The sequence below is a fragment of the Lynx rufus genome, unplaced genomic scaffold (genome assembly GCF_022079265.1).
Source record: "Lynx rufus isolate CCGP_SWC_20201006 ecotype Redwood Valley unplaced genomic scaffold, mLynRuf1.p SCAF_17, whole genome shotgun sequence".
In the NCBI taxonomy this organism is placed as follows: Eukaryota; Metazoa; Chordata; class Mammalia; order Carnivora; family Felidae; genus Lynx; species Lynx rufus.
The window spans coordinates 17,211,525-17,225,609 of NW_025814831.1; positions in this window are offsets into that span (position 1 = coordinate 17,211,525).

A 14,085-nucleotide genomic window follows, 5' to 3' on the forward strand; every position below is an offset into this window, starting at 1 on the left:
TTGTATCTTTCCTTTTGTATATAAAGAAATGGTTATGAGGACGTTACTAGGAGGTGAGTAAAATAGAGATACACATATTAGCCTGCTTTATCACTTTAAAGAAAGCATAAAAGCTCAGAAAATCATTGTGTGCACATTTTCTGCATTTCAAACCCGTAAGTTAGTCTCATAACATTGATGAGGTGATATAAATTGTTTATGACCTAGTAAATGAAAGATGGCGTATAGTTAAGAAAACACGTTTCATAATTTTTCAAACTTACCTCATTAAAGAGAACCCCTTTTCCTTCTCACATAGTGTAAACTTCCAGAATTTTAGAGCTAGAGGGAACTTTAGAATGTCAAGTTTGTAGTGTATTTTAGGGCCTAACCGAATAACTTGAATCTCAAACTGTTTATCTTTATTTCTGGCATTTTGTGAACTCTATAAAGAAACGTTACTCCCGTCTATGTTACTTATCTTTATTTTCCTAGCGCATGGTAGCCGATCAGTGATTTGTGAGTCTGCGATCCCAAGTCAAGAATCTATAGCAGCCAGGGAGCTGATATCGTGAATAAACTGGCCAGGTGATATAGAGGTATGCTGGAGAGTGCATGCTCTCCTTAAAGGGGGGGAGGTCAGATTTCAGCAGCAGGTGATGGGGGGGGCACTAAATCAGTCCCAATGTGACGACCTCTTTCTTTTTCAAGAAGAGTCAGAGCACTGGGTGTTGTATGTAATCGATGAATCACAGGAATCTACCCCCAAAACCAAGAGCACACTGTATACACTGTATGTTAGCCAGCTTGAAAACAAATTATATTAAAAAAAAAAAAGGAATAAATGCTTCTCAAATGTAAAAAAAAAAAGAAGAAGAAAGGAAGAAAGAAAGAAATCTAGGTTTTTAATGTGAACTCCCTCAACTGAAATGGACAATTAAAGAAACATTTTGCAAACTCCATGTGGGATGAGCAAAATGTATCTTTAGGCCACTTGTTTTCAACTTCTGCTCTTGGCATTTATCCCCTGAAATGTGCAGTCTCTCTTGAAATTGTGGTCAGGTCCCTGATTACAGACTGACGACAGGCAGATGGTTTGTACCGAGTAAATTGACTATGGTGAACTTTCTCATGATGCTCTGGAAACCCCAGAGCTGTGAATGGAAATGAAAACATGGCAGCTTATACCTACTAGCCTAACCAACAGGCATATGAAACGGTTTCCCTTGCTTTGTTGTTGGTGTACAGGTTATATTTTCCAGCCTATCCAATTGTAGGGGCAAAATAATACTCATTTTTTGGTCGTTAATATGAAAATCTGCAATGTATTGAGTGACATGGTTTCATATACACATAGTTTTTCTATACCTGCTCTGGACAAGGTACCATAACTCTGGATTCTAGAGATAGGAGGAAGACAGGCTTCCTCTCTCAATCCATTTAAAATCTCCTGCGTGGCAAACATATCCCCTCATGGATTCCTCTCTTGGACGTACTTCTTTCTTACTCTAATCACTTACTGTCTGGCGCTTACATCATCATAACAGCCACTTGCATTTTTTGAGTAGATGTCGCCTCGAGCACTGTGCATTACTATCTCAGACATTCTTCATGACAACTCTAAGAAGTAAGGTGCTGGGGCACCTGGGTGGCTCAGTCGGTTAAGCGTCAGACTTCGGGTCAGGATCTCACAGTTCTTGAGTTCAAGCTCTGCATGGGGCTGTCAGTGCAAAGCTTGCTTCGGATTCTCTCCCCGGACTTAAATAATACCTGCAATAATGTGGGCACTTTGCACTAAAACTAATGGAAAGGATCATGACCTAATTGTTCTCATTCAAAGAGAGATTTTAAGTTCCTACAGTTAAAAGCTCTAGAAAAACTGCTTGCCTAGAACTTAAAAAAATTCGTTACCTTGTTGATAGCATATGATCAGAGGTCTAAGAAAAGAGGCGTGTCATACAGAACTCCTTACTGTTGGAGAAGAATTAAAAAACGTAATTCATATAAATGAAAATTTCGAAAGTGCTGAATAACAGCTGCCCGGGAATTCTACTTCACGTCGCTGCCACTCGCTCTGAGTTCACCAGAGTGAGGCCCTGATACTGATGGATTGACAAACCACCGGATCATTCTATTGGCATTTTTAAAACTATAATTTTGTTTGATGTTAAGGGTTTTCATCATGTACGTGGACAGGGGACCCAATATGCTCGTCCCTAGATCAATAAATGGCACCATTGTTCTCCAAGCCTACAAATCAGATACCTACTTATATTCTGAACGCCTTTCTCTCCTTAACCACTCCTTTGCAATTTATCGGTAAATCTGTCAATCTTATCTTCCAAAAAAACTCTTGAAGCACCTCATTTCTCTCTCCTACTACAACATACGTGTTCAGTGGATGTTCGCTATAATTCATCATCATTGCTGTTGCTTTTTTTCGGTCGCCACATCAGTCTAACCATTGCAATGACTTCCTCAACTTTTCTCGTACGAACTCATATCCCACCACTCAAATTATATTTTGCCTTATAACTGGATGCCCTTCTTAAAATGCAAATCTGATGATGTTGTCTTCCTCTTTAAAACACTCACATGATATCGGTGCCACACCATCTTTAATCTCACGCCACACTCTCTGCACCCAAGATGCACTGACTTACCTTTGGTTTTATTAATGAGCCCTCCTTCTTTACCACAGGGCCCTTGTACATGCCGATCTCTCGGGCTGGCATGCTTAGCCCTTGTCTCTATTCCCCTTATTTACTCCTATGGATCCATTTTACATCACTTCCCTTGGAAACCTTGCTGAGAGATCCTACACCAAACGCATTCCTCCCTACTATACTCTCTTAGTACCATTTATTCTCCTGTTGAAATACTGATCATTACTGTGATATCACGTGTATTTATGTGAGTCTTTGATTAATGTTTCCTTCTTTCTAAATTATAAGGTCCTTGAGGAGGGGGACTATTTACATTCAATATATATCCATTGCATCAATGAATAATGCTACTTGAAAATATCAGATTTCATAACTAATAGAAAAACATTAGAGGGTAATATAATCATAGAAATGACTCAAAAGAGCACATTCTCTTCAATCCGAAGGCTTATGCTTATCAGACTCTATACCTTGCAAGTACTGCTCTAATGTGTGTATTTTAGATAATGTTTGCATATTTAGGGCGTCCAGGAGAGATGGGGCATAACTGTGAAATATCCATAGGCAGAATTAACAATGTCTATAGTGTCTGCTACTTAATTCTTCTTAATCCTGGGGAGAAAGTAGACTAACATTGTCCATTAAAAAAAAAAAGGTGAATTTGACTTATGTATCGCTAGGCAAATGGATGCATTATTCATATGTCCACAAGTTCATGTAAAGCGAAGAAAGCCTAATGAAGATTTATATCAGGATCTACTTCCTGACTTTAAAATTTATTATACCTTGGACTTATCATGCAAGGGGAGCGGTGGAAATCCCATCCTCTCAATTATTATGACTCCATGAACAACCGATTAGAAAGCCCTCTCGGGACCCATCTCTCATGGATCAGGTGGGGTGGCGGTCATGGATTTGATGACACAGTTGGTCATCTATCTTTCCAATTTTTGCAAAAGGGCATTCGAAGCAAACGTGGCCAATGGAAAAGCTTTAATCATCGCTGAGTGTTCTTGTGAAGTGAATACAGTAAGATACGGAAGGGGATTAGCATCCTATGTCAACCCTAGGCTGGATGAATAAATGAATGGATGATGCAACTTAGTTTCATTCCTGGGAGTTACAATGACTAACTACCAACTTTCAGAAAATAATTCCAAATTTCGATACTAGAGTAAATTCTTTTCACTTTCTCGTTGCACCTCTTTCTTTCTGACCCTGATTTCCTGTTGTATCTGCTTCTCTTTCTCTTTCATGCTCTCTCTCTCTCTCTCTCACAAAGTTTTCCATCCTGCTGAATCAAAGATGAATATCAGTGGACTTTATGACATCAAAACTTTGTTCTGACCGACGAAATCCATCTGGCTTTCTGTATTCTACTTCTAAAAACCTTTGACATAAGTTGTATTACTAAGAATTGCCACGTATGTTTTCCAATTTGGAAATCGGTGGAAAGGCGATAACTTTTAATTATCTTTGAACGGGGCAGCTTAACAGTTAAACCTGGTACTCAGAGGCTGTAATGCAGAAAATCCGTTTTGGGTTTGTTTTTGAAAAGCCAGCCATCCATTCTCTGAGCCAGTATAAAACCTCTTTTATCTGAAAGTTTCTTTTCAACTTTAGTAATGTATGAAGACTGGGCTCTTCAGAGATAGACCACAAATGGAGTTTTAAAGGATCTAAGACATTTGTGTGAATATTTGTGATAATATTGTGCAACAGTTACCTGTAACAGCAATATAATTCGTCCTTTCTGAACATGGCAATCAGGATGCTTTCAGTTTCCTATAAAATGATTGTTTTCAAGATTATCTTCTTAATTTGACACATAAAGCATATTTCAAATATGTCTCCTTGCTAATAAATAATATACTTAATACTTAAAATGTTTACATTTAAGATACATAATTTAATAATAAACATGAGCCTAATTCGCCCAAAGTCATAGATTTACCTAAAGTCGCATGTTGAATAGTAAAACGTCAGGTCTTTCTAATCTTAGAGACCGTCTTTCATGCCAAAGACTCTTCTTAACCAGTTTAAAGAGGATGTTGCAATTTGACATTTAAGTTTGGAAAAATCATTTTTATTACCAGATTGTGGATAGCGTGGTTGAGACACTTCAGCGACTTTAAAATGATTTTATGAGGGGCGCCTGGGTGGCTCAGTCAGTTAAGCATCCGACTCTTGATTTCAGCTCGGGTCATGATCTCAAGGTTCGTGAGATCAAGCCCCGCGTGGGGCTCCGCACCGACAGTGCTTGGGATTCTCTCTCTCCTTCTCTCTCTTGCTCTCTTAAAATAAATAAATGTTTAAAACATTAAAAATAAAATAAGTTATGAGCAGTTTAAGTGATGCCTAATTCTCTGAGTTTTGAACCTTCCTTCATATCCATTTGTTTTTATAAATTGCTTTCATTTCCTAAGAATGCTTGTCTGGGAGAGACCTCTAGTTTTGCTGTGAGAGAAACCCACTAGGACAGACTCCCATATCCACAACTAATGAGCCCTGAGAACTCACTGCTGGGATGTAGACCCCACTGAGTGACAAAAGTGAATGCTCCCCTTAAATATTCACTTGGGGCATAACCCACAGGAAGGACATCTCTAAGAGGAAACTGTACTGATTTCTTTCTTTGGAAACACTGTTTGCGGTTTTGTTTTCCTGAAGGTCCGTCAAGAGATGAAAAATCTATTGCCATAATTTCTTCTCAGATATACAGTCAGGTTTTTTGTTTTTGGTTTTGTTTATATTGGCTAGGTCTTTGGGTGTGAAGCTTTCCCCTTTCATCCCTTGGTGTGACTGAATTAGAAACAAATGGGGCAGACACACCTACCTACAAGATCTAATTTTGTGATTTCAGATATCCTCAGAAGAAACGGCTTCTGCCTGGAACCTGTCTACAGTGTCATCTGCTTGTAATAGCCAAAGGTCTTTAATGGGTAACGAAGCCTTGCTCTCCACAGTTGGTAATAAAACAAAAATATCCAGTGAGAGAGGGCAGATACTGACTTGTATGCTCGTAAGAAGTACAGGGCTGGCATCAGATCCCTGGAACAAGTTCTGACTGGGCTTTAGGAAGGAGATGTCTCTTTTGGTGCTTTAGAGCACCATGGAATGAAACTTGATGTGATCGCATCGTCCCCAGGGAGAGGCCTCATGGGAAGGGCAAGGCACAGCCACCCCACTGCACAGCACACACTCGGCCAAATGAAACAGTACCTTCCTCCTCCAGTGTGGTTTGCTCTCCCTGCCTCCTGCCTTTGCTTATGCCTTCCACTCAGGACCAGTTAAACGTTTACTCATCTTTCAAATTCCCCTTCTTCCTCAAAAGTTTTCCTCCCAGCTCTCCTTGAAAAGGACTTACTTTGTGGTTACAGTTCTTAGGACACTTCAAATTTAAGATGTTTTACCATAGTTATTTCTTACTGTGATTGTTTTATTTTCCCTTGTTAGATTGTCATACCCTTGGGAAAAAGATTGCGCCTCATTTGTTCATTTATTGTTCCAATCTGGTAGTTCGGCATACTGCACTCGACGTGTTCTCAAATTTTATTGAATTACATTGGATCTTCCTATGAAAGCAAACATATTAACTTTCCTGGATGCATTAAGGAAATTTTAAGAAGTCTTTGATCATTATTAAGATTCAATTGTACGTTGAAAGGAGGTGGGTTTGAATCCTGGTTTGATGATATATCAAAGCATGATACCTGAACAATCTGAGCAGACTTAACTAAAGATACGTTGAAAATGTAGACGTCTTTCTAGATCCAATATACAATGTTTCCTTTTCAATTTTGAGGGAAATATTGGCAAAAGAAAGCCTGATTTATGCTTTATGATAGCTTCAAATATGCACCTAAAATTTCACTTGGAATCAGTTGAGATTTTGAATACTATATTTCTAATCCACAAATTAAATGCCTAATCAGTTCAACACTTAAGTGTCTTTGCAGAGGGCTCTGGACTTTTGCAGACGGTGCATTCTGGGGACCATGAATAATTTGCCAATTTTTATAATTTATAAACTGCATGGTAATAAATCTAAATGCTATCGGCTAGTTTATTATTGAGAATGGATGTAACACAACGATATTGAACATGGCCACCGTTTAGTTGTCTGGAATCATTCATTCATGGGCTAAGCGAACAACTCACACATCAACTTCGGACCCCATCAAAAATAGCATAGTATTATGGGCCATAGTCTTTTAGGATGATTAATTCGCAAATAAATGAAACAACAAATTTTAAATTCATGGATGCCAAAGGTTTACCATTTTAGCCTATACCGTGCACAGGGTATTGTGAAATGGGACCGCAGGTCATAGAAAGATGAGTAAAATACAAACTTTCTCCTGAACACAAAGAGCGCAGGTTAAAACACAAAATGAGTAAGGTACTCTGAGGAAAAATAGTTGCCTTTATCTGCGCATACAGTGGAAGGCTTTATGGAAAAGAAAAAAAATTGTGTGGGTCATCTAGGATGAGCAGAGAATAAAAGTGTGTGTCAGTTTTCTAAGATGGAGGGAACAGCTGAGAATGAAAATCAGGTTTGGGAGCTTTTCTGACTCCTGTGGGGAGTTCTGATTGGAGCCCTGTCATTTTAAGTCAACCTACTTTGCTTTTTGTTTTTTTGTTTTGTTTTGTTTTGTTTTGTTTTGTTCTTTGTTTTGAGAGAGAATGAGCCAGGGGAGAGGGACGAAAAGAGAGAGAGAGAAAGAGAGAGAACGACCGAGTGAGAGAATCTTTCAGCACAGAGCCTGATTCGGGGCTTGATCTCACAGCCCTGGGATCATGACCTGAGCAGAAATCAAGAGACAGATGCTCAACGGACGGAAGCACTCAGCCACCCCTAAGTCACCCTACTTTGTAAGTCTCTCATCTTTTTTGAGTCCCGTGTTTCCAGAAGCCCTCTCAGAATTTGTTTAAACTCCCTGCTTAATCAGCGTAGTCATGAGGCAATGTCTTCTCAAGGCATTTCACTCCCAAATGCATATTGCCGTTGGAAGATTGATGTCATTTTACTCTGAGACTCCCCTCGTCTTTCCTGACTGTATTTAGAATTACTTAGCACTCCTTTTCATTTTGTAATACATTCCACTTCTTTATCAGTGGTTAACTCAAGTTATTTATTTTGCAAGGGGGTTTTTAGCAAGTAATACCAATAAGAAAATAATAATACAAGTTTAAATAATAATTAACTTTAAAAAAACACTTTTTTGAGCTCCAGGACCAGGAGAACTATAAGGTGAACCCTGAGGCCAGGGTTGGGGATAGGGGTTTGGGAGGTGAGAAACACATTGCGTCCAGGCTCTGGTCTTTCGAAAACAAAATAAAACAAAACAAAACCCACTTTATTGAGGTATGATTGACACATAGAAAGCTATACGTATTTAATGCATAAAACTGGAAGAGTTTGGGGATGAGTATACATTGGTGAACCATTGTCAACCATCAAGGCCATAAATATTTTCATCACCTCCCCAAGTTTTCTCCCATATCTATTTTTACTATGATGATTATTATTATTTTGTGATTAGAACACTTAACATAAGATCTACCCTGTTAGTAAATTTTAAGTATATAGTACAGTATTGTATTTTGTATAATGTAGAATTATATTTTTACATTATATTTTCATAAATATATATTTAGAATATATTAATTACATAAAATATTTATATAATTATATATAATGCATATTATATAATAATATTATACATGTTTATATTGAATTGTTTTTTTAAATTTTTTTAATGTTTATTTATTTTTGACAGAGAGAGAGAGAGAGAGAGAGACAGAGCATGAGCTGGGGGAGGGGCAGAGAGAGAGGGAGACACAGAATCCGAAGCAGGCTCCAGGCTCTGAGCTGTCAGCACAGGGCCCGATGTGGGGCTCGAACTCACAGACCACGACATCATGACCTGATCCGAAGTCGGACTGAGCCACCCAGGCGCCCCTCTATTGAATTGTTTTGATCTTTTTCTTTTCAGTTTTAAGAGGGCTACATTTCACAAAGCCTTAAGTTTTATATATGTATATATATATATATATGTATATATATGCATATATATATACATGTATGTATATATATGTGTGTGTATATATATATATATACTTTTTAAAAATGTTTATTTATTGTTGAGAGAGACAGAGTGCGAGTGGGGGAGGGGCAGAGAGAGAGAGGGAGACACAGAATCCAAAGCAGGCTCCAGGCTCCGAGCTGTCAGTGCAGAGCCTGATGCGGGGCTCGAACTCACGAACTGTGACATCACGACCTGAGCCAAAGTCCCATGCTTAACCGACTGAGCCACCCAGGCACTCCAAAGTTATATATATTTTAATTAGGAATAAAAGTTTAAGCCGAACCCCAAATGATTCTATTTTTGTCATTCATTTCTACAGAATCTACAAGAAGATAAATAAAGCAATAAGGAAAAACTTGTTAAAACTTGTCAATACAGGGGTGCCTGGGTGGCGCAGTCGGTTAAGCGTCCGACTTCAGCCAGGTCACGATCTCGCGGTCCGGGAGTTCGAGCCCCGCGTCAGGCTCTGGGCTGATGGCTCGGAGCCTGGAGCCTGTTTCCGATTCTGTGTCTCCCTCTCTCTGCCCCTCCCCCGTTCATGCTCTGTATCTCTCTGTCCCAAAAATAAATAAACGTTGAAAAAAAAAAAATTTAAAAAAAAAAAAAACTTGTCAATACAATTTTGTTTAAAAAGGAAAAGTATATCAACCTCTGGTAAACCACTGTATAGCTTTGGAAAATCAAAAAATACAATTCCAATATGATGTTGTAACAGCACACTCATTGAAAAATCGGATAAATTCAATTTTAACACTGATTCCGGTGACTCAAGTGTTTTCTCAGCTTTCTTGCCATCTTGATTTTGGATAATACAGAGCGTTTATTGAAAGGAACAGGGGGAGAGACATTAAAGGAGTAAGACCATTTTGAACATACGGATATGTCCCTGCCTCAACCACCCACCAGCAGACCTATATCCCTTCCTCCTCTGAAGGTTCCACTCAACATACTTTCTTTCTCAAGTCGGTTTGGACTTTGTGCACTGCCATGTTGCAGGAGCTGTGGCAACAAGACAAGGCTACAGGCTCTGGGGTGACGATTTCCTCCACAGAACAACCAAGAGACAAAGCATAAATTCAGGTTGTAGTAGGAAGGAGTGCCTTCCTTCCACCTGTGTTTATTTTCTGTTGATGGCTTATGGTTAAGGGCATGGGGGGCTCTTCACTGTAATTCCTACTCTGCCTGGCTCCAAATGGTCCCTGGCCCCAGCTGTAGGCGTGTGTATTGTGTCAGTAAGAATCCAGAAGGTTCTGAAGTGTGACCTGCCACTGAGTAAGTGTAGCTTAGCTCGCTCTCGTGGAACTGGGATCAGCATGGCATAAAGCTGTACTCAGCACGTTAGTCCGTTTATAGAGAATTAGGGTTATTTGTTATTTGTGGTTAGTCTACTTACGTCCAAACTCAAAACATTTTCTCTTTCAATTCTGGGTCTGTAATTACAAAGCAAACTTCAGCTAGATTTTTCTTCTAACAGTTTTTCTCCTTCTCCTTGTTGTGAAAAATATTCAAATTCACTTTCTATTTTTCGTTTAGTTAATATGGGGGAAATACGTAACATTACATATTTGAGATATTTTACTTTTAAATAAAGAAAATCACTGAAGAATGTACAAAATTAGGGAACATCAGCAGGTCCTATTTTTTTAAACCATGTTATATAATATATGCCACCATTTAAAACTAAGAGAAAATTTCAGTGAATGCTAATAAAAATCGCTTGTACCTAAATTCTTTTTCTGGTTTACTTACAACAGAAGTAAAATCTCATATAGAAACCATATTGACATTTCAAAGCTTCTTCATCTGTGTTATTTACACTTTTTGGTTTATTGAGTTTTATTAAAACTAATCTTTTGATCTTTTGTTTAGCATCTTACAGTTATTGGGCTGAAAAATATGTAACCTTCACATTCCATAATTAGCTGTTACAAGATTTCGATACCCACTGGAGCAGAGTGTACTTCTGGAAAAGAGCTTTATTAAAATTTAATGAATGTTTTATAACTGCATTTCCAATTGGAAAAAGAAAGTTTTGCAGCCCCCAAACTTGGGAACATGTAAGCTAAGGTGTGATGATATTTATAAGGAAATAGAAGAATTACAATGAAAATACTGGAGGTTTTTGGAATATTTTCCATGTATGCATCTTGAAGCCATTACAAATATCAATTATAATTTCAATAAATCCTTGCCAGTGTTGTTGTTTTTTTTTTTTTCCCAAATCATGCCAAGTTGTGTCATCTAAAGAAGTCAGATAGAATCAAACTGCTTGTTTGTTGAATTAATAGAGGTAAAATTATAGGAATAATATGAAAAATGAACAATAATTTAAAATTATTTATAATTTGTTTTTGAACTCACTTTGTTTTATAGGGAAAGAAAGCATTTCTTTTAGAAATGCAATCAGATAGCTGTGAGTGAACGTTAGAGACCGTTATGTCACCAAATGCACGAACATACTTGATCGTCTATGTGGTTAGTGGAGTTTCCAGATTTAGAAACAAACAAACAAACAAGATATACACATTTAAGTTTTAGAACAGTAACAGACTTTTTGTATTGTATGGTAGTTAATTTTATGTGTCAATGTGACCGGCTCCTGGAATGATCAGCTATCTGGTTAAACAGAATTTCTGGGTGTGTCTGTAAGGGTATTTCTGGGAGACACTGTAGGCATTTGAATTGACAGATTGAGTAAATGGATTGACCTCCCTAGGGTGGCAGAGCATCACCCAATCTGCTGAGGGCCTGAACAGACTAAGAAGGTGGAGGAAGGGAGGAGTCCCACCCTCTACTGGGTCCTGTGAGCTGGGACAGGGATCTTGCCTTTGGTGCTCTTGGTTCTTGGGCTGTCAGATCTGGACTGGGGTCTAGACCATCAGCTTTCTGGTTCTCGGGCTTTTGAACTATACCACCTGCTTTCCTGGTTTTCCAGTTTGCAGACAGCAGATGGTGGGATAGCTCAGCCTCCATAATAAATCTCCTTATATATCTATTATGTACCTAATAATAAATCTCTCTCTCTATCCTCCTGGTTCTGTTTCTTTGGAGACCCCCAACTAATACATATCGATCTTATGTCTCTAATTTTGCAGGTGATGTGCTACAATTATTCCTTGTTTAGATGAAATTCATTTTTAACTCTGTATTTTGTAATTAATTTCACAACCTTAGGAAGAAATTTTAACGTGCCTCCATCTAATTGACCCCCACCTGTCTTCCAGATTTTCGGGAGATGCACGATGAGGAAAGAAAGGTGAAAAGATAAACATTCGAGAATGGTCAATATCTATGACAGCACCCACTGAGTCTTAAGGAACCCATTCCCTACTCTCCATGTTCATCATTCCAAGCAGAAGCCAGAAATACTTCTCCCTCTTAGTGAGCTCATTAGAGATGATAGCAAGTAGCATAAAACAAAACAAACAAAACAAAAAATCTTGCTTTTCCAGTGTCTCCTCTGTCCCTGTGCAGTGTAATCTTCAGAGAATTAACTGAAATTCTACCCTAAAATCACCATAAAATTCACTTTAACGGTGACAATGACTGAGTTAACCAGGAAAATTGTGTTCGTGTGGCAATACCCATTTCCAATCATAAGATTAAAAGCCAAGTCTTTGACAGATGTTAGGGAAGTTACATTATTTGGACTTAAATGATTTCATCCTAATTTCAGTTTCCAGCTGCTGGTTATAGAATCTTTACAAGATTTAGGCACCTCAGCTCATTATAGCTCTGTACACCCACGATTTCTCCATGTATTATAAATGTTGCATTAATCAGAGGCACAAAGGAGAAAAAGTGGATGTCAATTCTGGGAAGGAGCGAGGTACTATGGGTCACTGTTAAATTTAACAACTCAATTTATTGGCAACTATTTTTAAAGCACTTTCTTAACTCCCTCCATTCTTTAAATTAATTTTTAACAGGCAGGCATGTTCTAACTCTCATACCTTTTTTTCCCCTCTGTAAAAGTAGTGTGTTTTTTTTAATTTTTTCTCACCCTTATCTCTTTGATGTTTATATTTAGCTGGTTGTATTAATGGATCAGGGCTCTGAAGATAACAGTTGTCAATCTTTCTTTTGTTTTTTTTTTTGGATTATAAAAACTATGAAAGAAAAAAATACTCCCACGTTGTTTAGTTTTTCCTATGTCTATGAAATATATTTTATCTTCTGCTATTAATCCAATTTGTTTTCTAGCCTTATGGGACCTGTCCATACGAATAATTTTGGTCATAGAAATCCCTTGGGCTTTTAGGAATCACATAGTTTTTGAATATGTGTTGAGCAATCAACTGAAAGCAAATCTGAACCCAGTGATATTTGTCATTGTTATTTCCTATATTAAAAGCATAACTCTTTATTATTAATAAGAATCTCCATGTATCATTTATATTGTCACAAGGTTTATTACTAGGGGTGCTTGGATGGCTCATTTGGTTAAGCGTCCAACTCTGGATTTTGACTTGGGTCATGATCTCATGGTTTGTGAGTTCAAGCCCCACGTCTGGCTCTGCACCAAAATAAATAAAATAAGCTAATAAGCTTTCTCTCTCAAAATAAATAAATAAACTTAAAATTATTCCTATATTTTTGATCATGGATCTATTTGGTCAAATGAAATGTTACAATGGAACCTAGACAAAGAATACCAATAAAAGCGGATCTCCTCTGAAGGAAGTGCCCTTACTTCTATAGTCCCCCTATGGGAATTGCTGGGAAGGCTTCAGGAACCCTCTGGAATTCCCCAAACCACACTGTGAAGCACAGTGCCCTCTACAAATATTATAGGAAACAAGAACATTTATGAAGCCACAATTACAGAAGGAAACAGAAGAAATGGGAGTTCATTGGTTCACTTGGTCTATTTTCTAAATAATCCCTCCTGCATAACATCAAATTGACATTAGATATCTACAGACCAGGTAAAATGTTCCAAAGGTCCCCCACCTCACTCCAGACACACCTCTCTTCAGGTCATTACGTGATGTTATTACAACGGTTTCCATATCTGTCGATCACAGATTGTACACCAGGGATGTGTGTTCTGAAGCACCATATCTGGTCCCAAATGCCCTAGCATTTCTTCAGGTACTGGCTGGCATCGACCATCCTAAAACTGTTGAGGGAGACACCGAACATTTCAAGTGGCTAGGGTTCTACCTTCTCTAGAGATGAGGAGTACCACTGCCATACAAGTTCTGCACCAGGCTTCTTTGGTATCTTTCCCTCCAACCTGAACTATACATTGAGAGTCAGAGGCAAGAACCTGATGGCCATTCAGTCTTTAGCTCTAATTCATGTTTTAGCCAAGTAGAAAGTTAAAGCATTTTTTTATGAAGTTA